This window comes from Phyllobates terribilis, unplaced genomic scaffold, assembly GCF_046119375.1.
Source record: "Phyllobates terribilis strain yellow unplaced genomic scaffold, ASM4611937v1 Scaffold_4419__1_contigs__length_61222, whole genome shotgun sequence".
Lineage (NCBI taxonomy): Eukaryota > Metazoa > Chordata > Amphibia > Anura > Dendrobatidae > Phyllobates > Phyllobates terribilis.
Window position 1 is genome coordinate 45,589 of NW_027367170.1, and position 15,635 is coordinate 61,223.

General features: G+C 43.9%; 1 pseudogene; it reads right to left on the reverse strand.

Moving 5' to 3' along the window:
- Nucleotides 1-1,310: 1,310 nt before the first annotated feature.
- Nucleotides 1,311-3,756, reverse strand: LOC141249222 (dnaJ homolog subfamily B member 13 pseudogene; annotated as a pseudogene).
- Between the last annotated feature and the right edge of the window lie 11,879 nt (nucleotides 3,757-15,635).

Sequence of the window (15,635 nt, forward strand, 5' to 3'; positions counted from 1 at the left end):
TAATTAAGTTTTAGATAATAATTAAGATTTTAATGATTAATTAGATTAGATTTAATTGTCTTATGAGTTATTTAAAAATCTAATAATTAAAAAATAAGAGGACCAATAGGAAGTTGGGAGATAATTGTAGATCCTATGAAAAATTTACACTAAATAAAATTCAAATATAAAAAAGAGAAGCCTCTAAATGACAACGCTAGGGTAGGTCCACTTCCACATGCACTCGGCCTCCATTGGTTGTTACAACATCTTTGAACGTAAATAAAAGGTATTTAGGTATTTAAATAATTTGTATATGAGGTCTTATTAACTAAGAAAATATGACTCAACAAATTTATTAAGATCTAAAATAATGTATGACGTGAAGATTTGGTATTTTGATGGATTGATAAACTAAATAAACCATGAATGATATTAAGGGGACAAAAATTGTAGCAAATAAAAATTTAAATTTTACGCACAAACCGAGTACGTAAACCACCTCCACCTTAATAGCCTATCCCTTTAATGGAGAAAGTAAATCCGGAAATAGCGTCATCTGGACGGTTACGGAATTCGAACACGGGAGAAATTTGGCCGACAACCACACTCTCCACATCCGACCCCACATTTGTCACCCAGATACCATATACGTAAGCATCAAAATTTAAAGTTTACTTTTCATTAACTACAAATATAAATCAAGAGCATATTCCTCAACTGAACAAATCATAACAAATTTACTTGAACAATTTGGTCAATTGATTTGTATTATTTGAGGGTACTGTGTGACTTACAAGTGACCTAATCAAACTTTAGGTATTAGATATCGATGGATATGGAAACTAGCCTTATCATACAAGAATATAACACATAAATTTACCACATTCAGAAACTGCATGCAAGGTTTCGTCGTAAAAAGTACTTACATTTCTTTTTTAGAAAATAAGTACTCATTTGACTTGTTTCATTTGTCCAACCAATTTCTTTTAAAAGTACTTTGAAGTACTTATATGCCTACAAAACAGAAACAGTAAAATGATGCTTCTAAAAATTAGAAGTATTTTTTTTCTTTTATCATTTCACACTTACCTCCATTTTCTATATATCGACAATAAACATGTATTAAATAAAAGCATCAGCACCAGCACTAGTAACAACATCTAACATCATTGACGAACCGAACAAATACTGTATATTGAATTCAAAACTTTTAAACTAACTACTCTTTCAAATTTATTCTCACCCATAAAAATGTTATGACAAGAAGCCATGAACGGTATAAACAACACACACATCGCCAAATAAATACCACCAAATCATAAATCTCATCAGCACAAAAGCTGCTTAAACCCCATCTTCTGTTCATCAGTCAATCTAGAAGGAAACTTGATATCAAACTTCACCCTCAGATTTCCTTTCCTCGACGGATCTTTAGACAACGGCATTCCTTCATTGGCGACCACTTCCTCGTACACCGGGCTCGCGATATTGGTAACCGGAATCGCGAGATTCCTTCCGTCCAGAGTGGTTAACTCGACAGTGCATCCAACTAAAGCCTCCGCCAACGTGATCTTCTGAGTCGTCACCAAATCGCTACCCTCGCGACTGAATACTTTGTGAGGCTTTTCGTCTATGATAAAGATGAGATCCGCGGGCGTAATTCCGGGCTCTTCGTTCCCTTTTTCTTGGAACGTGATTTTGGTTCCCTTTTTCCAACCCGGCTTTATAACGACCGTTATGATCTCTTCAACGGTTACTTTTCTCCTGATAGCAATCATAGAACGATGATGATGATGAGAAGTTTATACTGTAATTAGACCTTAAAATGCGAAAACTTCGCTTCAAATTGTGAACATAGAACCTAATTCCTAATTCTTTGGGGGCATAGTATAAACATGTACTCCTTCTGGATACAAAAACATGTCATTTTAGAGTCACTTTTTTGGATACAGACACATGTCATTTTATCAATTTTTCCTTACTTTTACCACGTTTATCTCTATGCAATTATTACATTAAAAACTACTTCATTTCTCTAGACATTGTTTTTTACATTTTCAATGCAACTTTATTTGAGTTATTTAGGTAAAGAAATTTCTACCTTAATTTGCTGAAGTTTTGTCTAAAGACATGTATTTGTATTCGGAGGGAGTATTCAGATATCATTATTTGTTTCAGTAAAATCTAATTAAAGGCCAACAAAAAAAATGAATAACAACAATCCTTAGTAGCATAGATGATATAATGTATACTAAATCTGCTTATTGAGTACTCCCCCGTCCCAATATGTTCTTCCTATTTGAGAATTTACACGGGAATTAAGGAAAAATGAAGATTAATGATTGTAGAAGAGAGAGATAGAGAAGAGATGAAAGAGAAAGAGAAAGAATGTGTTGCGTGAAGATAAAGTTGTATTGGGTTAAGAGAAAGTGGGTTGGAAAATGTAAAAGTGGATGTGATTTATTTCCAAAAAATGGAATATGGGAAGAACATTTCGGGACGCCCGATATGGAATATAGGAAGAATAAATTGGGACAGAGGGAGTATTAGACTACTATTTTTAGTAAGAAAACAAAAACAGGACGAGATGAATTTATGCAATCTACTCTCTAGGTTCATCAATACATGATTTTTTAAAAGTTTGTATCTGGATTAAGGGAGTAAAATTTGGACTATTTTACCCTTATTGAAATGAGTAAGTTATTAATCTGTAAATACCATATAATGAATGGGATCATAGAAGGTATTTATTACATTAATTATATATAGAAATTAAATATCACATGAGATTATATAGTAGGGATAAATCTGGTTGCTTGCTAAAGTGATCTGAATGCATTCAATGCAATCCTATTTTGTTTCCTAATATAGCTTCAACTCACATAAATCCAGAGCATCAGGTAATAAACCATATAGATCAACCTCAATTAATTGACCCAGAATACAGAGCATCAGATGATAGAGTTTAGCAGCTTACCCACTGGAATCCATGACCTCCCTATGTATCTTCAGTTTCTTCGTTGTACCCTTATACAGATCTTCAAGAGAACAAGCCAAATTCCTCTGAACTGGGGAAGCTTTTCTTGAAGCTCCATGGTTCATTGAACCACCATTACCAAATGAAGAGAACATGCCATTGTTATTACCATACACACCACCCTTGTTGCTTCCGCCAGGACCACCAGCACCAAATCCCATTCCCTCAAACGGAGTTGATGATCGGAAGAAGTCAGCAAAAATATCATCTGCGTTTCGAGGATTGAACCTAAAGCTCCTTCCGTCACCGCCGGAGAAGTGGGAGAATCCACCGTCACCGCTGGCTCCTGGTGGCGGTATACCACTTTTTAGACCTTCTTCTCCATATTGGTCATAGACTGCCTTCTTTTGGGGATCGCTTAAAACCTGCGAAATTAGGTCAAACTATATCAATGAGTTTCGTTTCAATTTCAATTTCAATTTCAATTTTTTCTGCATTGATCAATCAACTCTGGTTAGTATTTGAAGCAGCGATTGCATTCAGATCGGAGAATCTCATCAAGCAAAAAAAAATCTCAAATTGAAACGAAAGAGATCAATTCAAATCGGAGAATTGAATAAGAATGAACGTACCTCATAGGCTTCAGAAACCTGCTTGAATTTGGATGCAGCACCCACTTGATTAGTAGGATTCTTATCAGGATGCCATTTCATCGCCAATTTCCTATAGGCCTTTTTGAGATCATCATCAGTGGCGTTCTTATCAACCCCCAATACTCTGTAGTAATCTACGCCCATGGCGTCCTCTTCTCTATACCTCTTACCCACCTTGACCAAATGGGTTTGAGCAAAGTCAATCGTTGGTCGACAAATCTGATCTCTACTCTATAAGCTTGAAAGGACGGATAAAGAATATGGATTTGTCAACATAGAGTAGATTTGGGTGGTTTTATAGGAAGTTCTGTCTACAGAGAGTCACCGATTGATGTTTAAATATAATCTGAGAAAAATATTTGAGATAATAATAATGATAATCCGTTTGGTTAGGATATCTTAAAATTAATACCACCCTTAATAATACATTTCAATCTGTTAAAAAAATAATATATCTCAATTATTTATGTTCAAAAAATACAACTAAGATATTGTATCTAGGATTTAAAAATTTATTTTATTTTATTTTTATAAAAAGCCACCCGTTAAATAAAGCATAATTCATGTAATAGCCTCTTATATCACTAGCCAAAAGTCCTCCAATAAATTATTTCTTTAGATTGCCGTTAAAAACATAAAAGTATATTCTGGTTAGGCTGTTCTCCCATGACAAACACTTCCTTTCGCTCTCTTCCTCGTGGTTCTGATCTCTGTGCGACAGCAGAGGAAACCGATTTGCTCTAGGGGTCAATAAAGAAGATGAAACGAGTTTCTAGCAAAAAGTTCGATTTAGTCACGGAAAGTTTTCCAAGCATTGACAAAGTAAATACGAAAACTAGGCAAGATACATGTACCTTCGGAAAAATTTGATCCTCAAATGGAATCTTGAAGGTGAATTTGTTATGATGGTTATAAAAGCAAAGACTACTATGTAATCAAGTTTAGCAATAGTGACGATTTCAATCACGTACTTATCGTCAGGCCATGGATCATTGGTGATAGCTACCTCACTATTAAGAGATGGAAGCCAAATTTCATAATCACGGATAACCCTAGTAGGTTCGCTACAACTTGGATAAGAATCCCCAATACCTGCATGGAATACTTCGATGCCTCGATACTAGCAAAGATAGGATCAAAGATAGGATCAAAGATAGGGAATGTCAAGATGATCGATAAAAGAACGTGCGTAGCAGAGCGAGGACGTTACTCTCGGCTTTCTGTCAAAATTGACACCCAGAATCCGTTACTTGCGAAATTCACATGCGTGGCAAAGACGGGAAGATACAATGCAAAGCCATTCACATGATTTGTTTCAAGTGCGGAAAAATAGGCCACACAAAGGAACAATGTATTCCTGATGATCCTGTGGAAATAGGTGTTTCCACCATCTCCACCTATCCCCCCGGATAAGCTTGAACCATATGCATGGAAGATGGATGATAACAGATCCCACACAAAGACCACCCCCGATTCATCATATTTAGAAAAATGGAGGTGCAACGATCGATAAAAACAGAAACCATGTCTCAGGTATCCAGAAAGCTCAAACCTGAATGGGAGGATGTGAACTGAAGGAAAAAGAATGAACCAAGCTCACAAAAAAAAACAGACCGCTCCACCGTCTCTCCTCAAGGGCCAAGAAAGGATATTCAAAACAATAACCCGAATTCTTCGGATTCCAGTTTCCATATCCTCCAAGATTCAGTAGAGAAATTCATGGACATGGAGGAAAATCCGGATATGGATACTAACCCAAAATGCACGTGGTAATTTGGTTAGGGATCCAGATATGGATGCTAATCTTTACATGAAAGATATTGCGGATTTCACATCCAATTAGCCAGCTGGATACAAAGATAACAATGACATGGATTCTCCCCCGATGATTCAATCTACAAGGAAGGAAACTGAGGACAAAACGATGGAAATAGAGGGTGGGAAAAAGGTAACTCAGACAAAAATGATCGTTGCGGAGGAATTTAAGAAGAAAAATCACAAAATCGAGGGGAATGAAAAAACTAATCAACAAAACAAGGAAAGATCCGGATCAGCCGTTATGAACAAGAAGGTTCCCGTCAAGATCAATTTATGCATCTTTGTAAATGATATGAAAAAGACCATAAAGGAGAACAAAGAAACACCAGTGAAATCACTATGAATTTTAAAAGAAATGGTATTTTAAAAGAAAAAACCCTTAAGCAATCCAAACAAGACCCAAACACTAACTCCCTCACTGAAACACCACCCCTTATCACTCATCAATCCCAATATCACAACAATGATGACACTGCAATGGCACTTGATCCCGGAGAAACAATTAATATCCCATTGGGTTGAGAGCTGGACATCCGAATGAAGAATTCATATTTGGAAAATATCAGTCAGAGAAGGAAATCAATACCGGCTGTCAGGGTTTTGACACCAACATTGAGGTGTCGAATGCTTTATCCTTTCGCCTCCCGCTTTACCCATGATAACCTACTTACCAAAAATGTTGTCAATGATTAGTTCCCCTCTTTGTCTCATCTCTTGGAACGCCCAAGGTGTGGGCTTCTAAGCTTTTCTAAACTCCCTACGTAAGTTTTTCGCCTTAATGACCTCACTATCCTTATCATTCTTGAGACTCTTATTAGTGACGCCCAGACGGACTTGTTCTACCGGCATCTCGGATTTGATGGCATAATTTTCTTGGAAGTTGTTGGATTCAAAAGTGGTATTTGGGTACTCTAGTACCAAGAGAGAATCCACCTTGAACGCATTGAAACCCATGAACAGGTAGTCACTCCCGGTCCATCTAGGGATCAAGAGGCTAAGTGCCTCTTGTCCGCGGTGTATGCTATCCCACAACCAGCGACTAGGGAGGAACTTTCAGCCTGTCTACTGAACTTTAGCAACAACAAAACCCTTCCATGGCTACTCATGGGTGATTTTAACGAGACAAGTTCCAGTAATGAGAGAATTGGGGACTCCGATAATCTCATAAGATGGTGATCCAAATTCAGAAAATGGATCGATGATATGTGCCTCATTGATCTTGGCTTCTCGGGAATAAGGTTTACCTGGAGCCGTGGCTTGACTCGTCTACCCGAAAATGTGCCCGACTTGATCGAGGATTATGCAACTATGAATGGATATCCATATTCACGAATGGCTCGATAAAACACTTTTTGGTTCTTCAGTCTGACCATGTTCCCCTTCTTCTTGACACTAAAGGCTTCGACCATTGGAGAGTTACTGCTAAATCCTTCAAATTCCAAGTTACGTGGATCTTACACTGGAAGTTTCAAATCTTTTTGGTTAATAATTGGAAGCATGGTGTTTCGATCTCAACTGCCCATTCTAGCCTTTCAATTAAACTTGAGGAGTGGAATAAAAATATCTTTGGTAACCTTTTCTCTAGCTGGGACAAGCTCTGGAATGAATTAAAGGGATTCAATGTAGCTTATGCAACTCCAATTTTAATGGACTGATTAAGCTTGATCGTAAACTCTGAGCCAAACTTGATACCCTCATCCAACAGATTCATTTGATCTGGGCTCATAAGGTGTGAACTGATGCCATGATTGATGGAGATTGTTGGAGCCCGGGAAAGAACGCGTAGTCAACACTCTACGCGTGGACTTTTGTTCTCTGACTGGGGGATGATGACTTCTCTTCGTGTAGTAGATAGTGCTTCCTGCGCGCTAACTTCTTTGTGTAGCTATTAGAATGAGCTTCGTGTACCTGCATATCAAACCCAGAGGAGGGAGGCCTCTGGATTTGATCCTTCGACGATCAAGTCAGTATTCATTCGTGTAGAATTTCTATACGGAGTTAAAAGTCTTATATGCGTGAGGCTAAATAAAGAGAGAGAGAGAGAGAGTGTGTGTTCGCGAAGGGACGTTTGAGGATTGAGTGGAATTAGGTATACACGTAGCGAGAAGAGAGAGCTCTCAATATTACTAAAAGTGGCGAGAATGAACAGTGATCACCCGGTTTCAACTTCCCAATTCTTTATTTATAGGATGGATTTTAGAATGGACCTTGGGCCTTTTTCCTGATGGGCCGCACCTTTTACCCTTATATGGGCCTAAGGGTAAGAAGGGGTCCAACATCCACCCCCTTAGGGTTTGCGTGGTTCTTACGCGTAAACCATACCTCTTACGTTGGAGCCCCTTCACCTTACCTTTTAGCTTATACCATCCTTTCACCCTCTGCCACGTGTCACTATTTTACTGGGCCTCTTCTGACATCGTTTCCGATATATAAAGGAGGAAGAAACACTGATTTCTCATTTCCTCCTTCTGCTTTTCTCCTTGTTTCTTCTCTCTCTTCAACCGCTCCCTACCTCCGACGATCTTTGCTGTCCACCGGTGCTCTTGGCGGTTTTCCGGCGATCTTTCTGATTGCACTGGCGCGCACCCTAACCCTCAGTGAATCCATCGAACTCCTTGCACTTCCTCCTCCGCCCTCCATGTCAGGTCAGAACCTCTGTTCTCCGGCGTCGTTTATTTTCTTAACTGGGCTTGTTGCTTTTACTATTCCGGCGTGTGGGCGGCGGTGGGAGGCATCCTCAGGTCATTATAATGAGGCGGCGTGATAGGTGGGTGCTTCCCCTTTCTCGCCGGCCGCCTGAGTGGGGTCTTTTCCTCCGCCGCTGTTCGTCGTTTGATATTCTGGGTTAGTATCTCATTTAATTAATGTCACATCTAGGCCGTCGTTTCACCTTCCTTGTCACATAAACTATTCCGCCCTTTTAACTTCCGTCACACTTTTCGATGTTCAACTGAGGACAACCCCCTTTTACCCCTGTCCCTTCGAATTCCTCTTTTCTTTACACTGGGTACAGTTTTTCTTGGGAGAGATCAATAATGTTTTCCGTGAGTACCTTTGGTTTTTTTACTAAACCGTATTTCGCGAGAATTCATTATTTCTATCATGATCCTAAGAACTATCTTGTGCCCATTCTAGGTCCTAGCTCCTCCAGTGACTCGCGTTCGACGTCTTCGTCCAGCGCCTCTTCGTCTAGTACTCATTTTGAAGCTTCCCCTATACGAACCGTCTTCGCACAAGGAGAAGAGGCTTTGACGGCTCTGAGGCCCGGCAACTCCACGCTCGCGGAGCCCCGCGTGATAATCCCGGAGAGTTACAGAGGCACATTTCCTCCTGTGAAGATTTACACGAGGCGCGTTCCGGGCCTCCGCCTAAATGGTATGGGAAGCGATTTTGCCGGGGGATGCTCTACGTTTTCCCTTGCGGACCTCAAGAAAATCGCTAACCAGTATCCCTTTCCTAAGGGTACTATCCTAGCGCTTCCCGAAGAAGGTTGTAAGATGGCCTACAACTTCAATGGTTGGTATGCGATAAGCAAGCAAGCGTTGGAAGCTGGTTTTCGTCTCCCTTTGCCTCCTTGGGTTCAGATTTATCTCAGGGCTACGCGCTTCAGCCCTACTCAACTTCACCCAATGGTCTGGCGAGCCGTTTCCATTTATACCATGAGAGCTCAAGACATCGGGTCGAAGCCTTTGGCCTCGCGCTTTAATTTTGTTTATTCTCCTCGAAAGATTACATGCAACATCGGCCTTATTACTATGCGAACCTCGGTGGTGTCGGCGTGGAAGCTGCCTACAAATGAGACAATCTGGAAGACGCAGTGGTTCCTATTCCGCCCTCCACCCGAGGACACTTTCGCGTACGTTATCCGAACATAAGTTTATCTTTCTGACTTTACTGCTGATAAGGAGTTCAAGACAAACTTTATTGCTCGTTACACCGATTATCCTTCTTCTTCCATCCGCGTATTCTTACGCGAGGTCACGCCTAAACCTCGTGAAGAGAGGGGGCTCAGCCCTCACCATCCTCCTGCTGGTTGAATCTTGACTTAATTGTTTTCATGTGACTTCATCACTGTTTTTCTAACACGTTTTCCTTTCTCTTGCAGGCTCAGACTATTTTGACCTCCTTGACTCTCTGCCTCACGTAGACGCGAGGCGAGGTAAAGAGACCGCCAGCACCGCGAAGTCTGCTGGTCGCGTAGAATCTGAAGGTGGTCACAACACTCCTCGCGGGGACACTCTTGTCATTAATCCTTCGTCCCAGCCTAGGCCTTCTGGTGATGGTGCCGGGATTTCGCGAGAAAGAAAAAGGAAGAAAACATAAGCGTCTCCTAAAAAGGGGCTTCCTCGTCCGAAGAAAATTCGCGAGACCGGTTCTAGCTCCAAACGAGAGAGTTCTTTTGATGACATCTTCCCTTCTCTTGAGGCCGCCGCAGCTCTTACGACTCCGGAGCTACTTCCTCCTCTGCCTCTGCCAGTCCAAGGGGAGTTGGATGCCGCTGTTGTTTCTCGCGAATAGATCATGCTCTTGGTAAGACTTCATTTCTATTTAGTATGTTATTCCTGATACTCGCTATCTGACGCGTTCTGTTCCAGGCCATGCAACTAATCTATACTGTGGCTTCTCATGATGTTGACGAGGAGAGTCAGGGAGCGTCTGAAGCTCTCCGTGAAGAAGCGAAGAAGGCTGCTGTCAAGGCTAAAGAGGAGAAGGAGAGGAGGGTTCGCGTTGAGAAGGATTTGGAGGCTGCGCGGTCCCAGCTGGAGGCTGAGCGATCCCAGCGGGCGGCTGAGCGATCTCAACATGCTAAAGATATAGCAGAATTAAAGGAGAAGCGTGCGCGGGAAATACGTGATGCCCGCTTTAAGGCTGTTAACGACTACGTGGGTGGATTTCGCGGAGCCTGCCGTGCCTCTTACGAAGGTAGCTATCGTCTCGCCCTATACCATCTCATGACGAAAGCGCAGCTCGAGAGTAGAGGGATCACAGACTTCGTGCTGGATAAGAATGACCGCCTTGGCTTTGACCCGACTCCTTCTCCTTACATTGCTCCTCCCGTTGGGACTTTTGTCGATGATGGCGAAGATCCCTTAGAAGCCTGGGACGTTTGTGCCTTAAGTTCTGATAAGGGAGTGGTTCCGGAGAAGAGTCACTGCCTGCCCAATCCCACGACTACCTTCTATGCGGACCCTGCTTCTCCTCCAAACCGTTGACTGATGGCTACCTAGTGTTGTTTTTTGCTTGTTTTGTCTGTGTTTTTGTATTTTGTCAAGGGACACTTCTATTTGATGTACTTATCACCCCCCTTGCTCTTTCCTGTGTCCCACACGAAATAGCAAGATCAAACACTTTTTACCCTTTAACGTATTATGCACCTCTTTGGATATATATCGTCTTAAAACTCCTTACATTGGACTTAAAACACTGCTCGTAAAAGAAAGGAAAAATACAATGAATAACCCGACTCCTCTTTCTTCTAACTCAAGCGTGTCCTGCTTAGCTTTCTGCTTGATTTTCACGATATCTCGGTGTACTCTCGGTGTTGCGCCACCAGGTGCTTCGTGTTATTTTTCCCTTTGTCCGTTCGTGTTCTGCATGATAAATAGGTAAGTACGCGTTCATCGGCTTTTTCTTTTGAATCGTGGGTTTTACCTTTCTGCTCGAGCTTTCTCTGGCCGTCGAGCGACTTCACGTACAAGAGTGGTGTTATCTTCCTTCCTGTATGTGAATTGGTTACTTAAGGAGATTGGCGTAAACCTTCGCGGGTTAAAATGATGAATTGTTCGGTTTACCTTTCTCGCTATCTCCGGGCAGCTTTGCTCCTACTGAGACTTGCGCTTCACTTTTGAGGGCTTATTTGATCAATGCTCCTAATGGAGGCTTACTTGGCGTTGCTCGAACTTGGTTGGGGGCTTACACGACTTTTTCAAAGGTGCTTCGCACATCGAAGGCTTACCCACAATGCTCCTAGGCCAAGGAGGCTTACTTGGCGTTGCTCCCCCGGAGGCTTACACGACTTTTCCAAAGGTGCTTCGCACATCGAAGGTTTACCCGCAATGCTCCTAGGCCGAGGAGGCTTACTTGGCGTTGCTCCCCCGGAGGCTTACACGACTTTAGTATGCTTCGCGTAGCGAAGGCTTTTTATTCTGAGGACAACATTTACCACGTTAGAATTATCACCTTATTATATTATGTGTACGTAAGTGTAGGTGTGTCGTACCTTGGTGCTACGCACCGGAGCACGCTAGGGCTAGCTTATTCTTCCGTTTCGACGGGTTTATTCGTGTTCTGATAATGATGTTATGGTTAGTACTTTTTAAGTGTTTCTCGCTTTTAGCTCCTTAACCTGATAGATGAGAATTTATACCTGGCGATTGTGGCTTTAGGGATAATACCTTCGCAACCGCATCACGTTCCAAGAGTTCGCGAACCGGTTGCCGGTAAAGTCCTTCAGCCTGTATGCGTCTGGGGCGACTTCTTCGTCTATAATGTATGGGCGTTCCCAGCTTGGGTCCAGTTTGCCACCTTCGGTTTTGCGGAGGACGAGGTCAGCCTTCGCAAAACCTCTTGCTTTGATAGATTTGTTGTAGTACTTGGCGACTCCAGCTTTTTAGTTCGCAGCCCGGATGGCGGCCATGGCTCTGATCTCTTCGCGTAGCTGGAGCTCTGTCTGCATTTTTCGCTGTTCGTGTTGTTGTCAAAGTGAAGCATTCTATCGTTGGGGAAGAGGTGCTCTACTGGGACAACTGCTTCAATCCCATAGGCCAACGCAAAGGGAGTCTCGCCTGTTGCTTTTTTGCTGGTAGTTCGGTTGGCCCATTGAACTAACGGGAGCATTTCTGCCCACTTTCCTCGCGCTCCGTCTAGTCGTTTCTTCAAGTCATTAACAATGCTTTTGTTTGCCGCTTCTACCTGACCGTTGCAATATGGGTGTGCAACAGACGCAAACTTTAGGCGAATGCCGAGGTCGTCGCACCACTGTACCAACTTCGGGGTATTGAATTGCGGCCCTCTATCCGTGACGATTTCCTGCGGCAGACCGTAACGGCAAATGATATTCTGCCACAAAAATTTCTTTACGTTGGGGACGGTTGTATTGGCTAGTGGTATGGCCTCGATCCACTTCGTGAAGTAGTCGATCGCCACTATGATGAATTCCAACTGTCCAGGGGCCTTCGGCGAGAATGGTCCTAACAGATCCAGACCCCACATCGCGAAAGGGAAAGGACCTGCCATGATCTGCATTCCCACCCCCGGCTGATGGGAGGCCGGGGCGTGGCGTTGGCATGCCTGACATTCGCGTGCAAACTTTAGCGCATCCTTCCTCATAGTCATCCAGTAGTGCCCCTGCCGTAGTGCTTTATACACCAAGGCCCTCCATCCAGCATGCGTTCCGCATAGCCCCGCGTGCAACTCCACAATCATATTCTGACCATCTTTCTCAGAGAGGCAACGCAGTTCCCGCGTCATGAACCCGCGTTTGTATAGCTCCCCCTGGTTAATATAGAACCGCGTAGCTTGTACTTCTAACTTCCTCTTCTCACGAGGGTTTTCTGGTACTACGCCATCAGCTAGGTATTTCATGATCGGGCTACGCCAGTCATCAACAGCCATATCAACGGCCATCATCTCAAACAGTTGCCTTATTGCCTTTTCATCACTCCTTCGCGTCCAGATGGGCTTGGAACCTTTGTTCTCTTCTTTTATTCTCAGGCGGGACGCGATTTTCGCGCGGTTGTCAGCTTCGTCGTTCTTTTCTCGAGGGATGATTATGAGTTGGAATTGCTTGAACAGAGAACGAAGTGCGCCAGCTCTCGCGAGGTATCTCGGCAGGTTGCCTGTTTTGGCTTCGTATAGCCCATGCATCTGTTATACCACGACCTCAAAATCACAGAAACACTCCACTTTCTCTATGGAGTTAGCTAATGCGATCTCCATTCCCGCTATTAGTGCTTCATACTGGGCCTCGTTGTTAGTTGCGGTAAAGTTCAAATTGATAGCGTGCTTATGAATTACCCCTTCTGGTGAAATGAGGGCTATACCTGCCCCACAACCCTCTGCGTTCACAACTCCATCAACGTACAACTGCCACTCCTTCTCATCAGATGTATTCACAGCTTCGCGGAAGCTTGTCTCGATCGCGAAGTCCGCTAGCGCTTGTGCTTTGATAGCCGGCCTTGGTCTGTACTCGATGTCGAACTCGGATAACTCAACCACCCACTTCGTGAGCCGGCCGGAAGCCGTCGGCCTATGAAGGAGAGAGTGTAAAGGTAAGTTAGTTAGTACCTGAATGGTGTGGGCGTGGAAGTATGGTCTCAATCTCCGTGCTACTACGAATAGCGCAAAGGCGGCTTTCTCTACGGGGGAATAGTGCTCTTCGGTCGCGAGCAATGCCTTGCTTATGAAGTAGACAGGCCTTTGCGCTTCGTGAGTAAGGACCACGCTCACCGCCCTTTCCCCGGCTGAGATATACAACTGCAAACTCTCCCCCGGCGGACAACGTTGGTAGCTGGGTTAGGTGTTCTTTCAATTTCGCGAACGCCTCTTCACACTCATTTGTCCACTGGAAGTTCTTTGGCCTTCTTAGGATATCAAAGAATGGCAGGTTCCGTTCAGCGAGCTTCGCGCAGAATCTCCCCAAGTAATTCACTGACCCTACAAATCGTTGAACCTCGTTGATACTGCGTGGTGGCGCCAATTCAAGGACCGCTTTGAATTTCGCGGGGTTTACCTGAATCCCCCGGTTGCTGATTTGAAAACCCAGGAATTTCCCCTCCGTTACACCGAAAACACACTCCGGGTTCAGGCTCATGCCGTACTTGCGTAGCGTGTCAAACACCTCTGCCAAGTCACGCGCATGGTTTTCTTGTTTCTTACTCTTTACCACAATATCGTCCACGCATGCCTCAACCGTTACGCCCATCATGCCTTGAAAAATCTTGTCTACCAGCCTTTGGAAGGTTGCTCCCGCGTTTTTCAATCTGAATGGCATCACCTTGTATCAAAAGGTGCCTTTGTCCATGATAAATGTAGTGTGCTCGGCATCCGCGGGATTCATGGGGACTTGGTTGTACCCTGAATACGCGTCGAGGAAACTTAAAGCTTCATGCTTTGCTGTAGAGTCGACGAGCTGGTCTATGGCTGGCAGCGGGTAACTGTCCTTGGGACATGCCTTGTTTAGGTCCGTGAAGTCCACACACATATGCCACTTGCCCGTGTCTTTCTTTGGTACCATAACCACGTTCGCTAGCCACTTCGGGTACTGGACAGGTTCCACGAAACCTGCCTTGAGCAGCTTTGCCAATTCTACGCATGCGGCCTCGTTCTTGGGCCCTGCCTGTTTCCTCTTGCGTTGTCTTCTGGGTACTGAATCTGGCTGGATGGCCAAGGAGTGGCTCATAACTTCTGGTGGGATGCCCTTCAGATCGCGAGGGGTCCAGGCGAAGACGTCCCGCGATCCTGATAACAACCTTACTATCTCCTCTGTAACTGCCGGCTGCAGGCCGCGCCCGACAAATAACTTTTCGTGTTCTGACCCGAACAGCGTGATGGTGTCACAAGGGATGGTCTCTGCCGCTTCGCGTAGTCTCTCTAAATGATCTGGCGTTCGCGGGTCTAACTCCGCTTCTTCTTCGTCACCTGGTGAATTCACGTATACCTGGCTGGTGTGTACTGCCCTCTGTTTGCCTTTTTCTGCTGAGTGATAGCAAGTTCGACTCTCTTCTTGATTCCCTCGTGCAGTCCCCGTGCCGCACACCGTTGGGAACTTCACGCAGAAGTGGCTTATCGAGACCGTTGCTTCGAAACGCGTAGGAAAATCGCGTCCGATGATGACATTATACGAAGATGTCATGGGGATGACCAGGAAATCTACCGAGAATTGCCTTCGCGGGCCACCCTCATCTCCGAGTATCATGTTCAGCTTGATCACACCAGAAGCTTTTACTGAATCTCCCGTAAAGCCGATCAGGTTACACTCTGTTGGCCTTAACTGGCTCTTGTCGATCCCCAACTTTTCGAAAGCGTCCCAGTATAGGATATCAACCGCACTACCTGTATCCACCATCACTCTCTTTACCATCTTTGTACCAAGCTGAATATGGATTACAAGTGGGTCAGCACTCCACGTGGCCCATTCATTGACATCTTTCTCGCTGAACGTCAATCGGTATGGCTCTCTCCTTTCTTCTCGAACGAGCATCAAG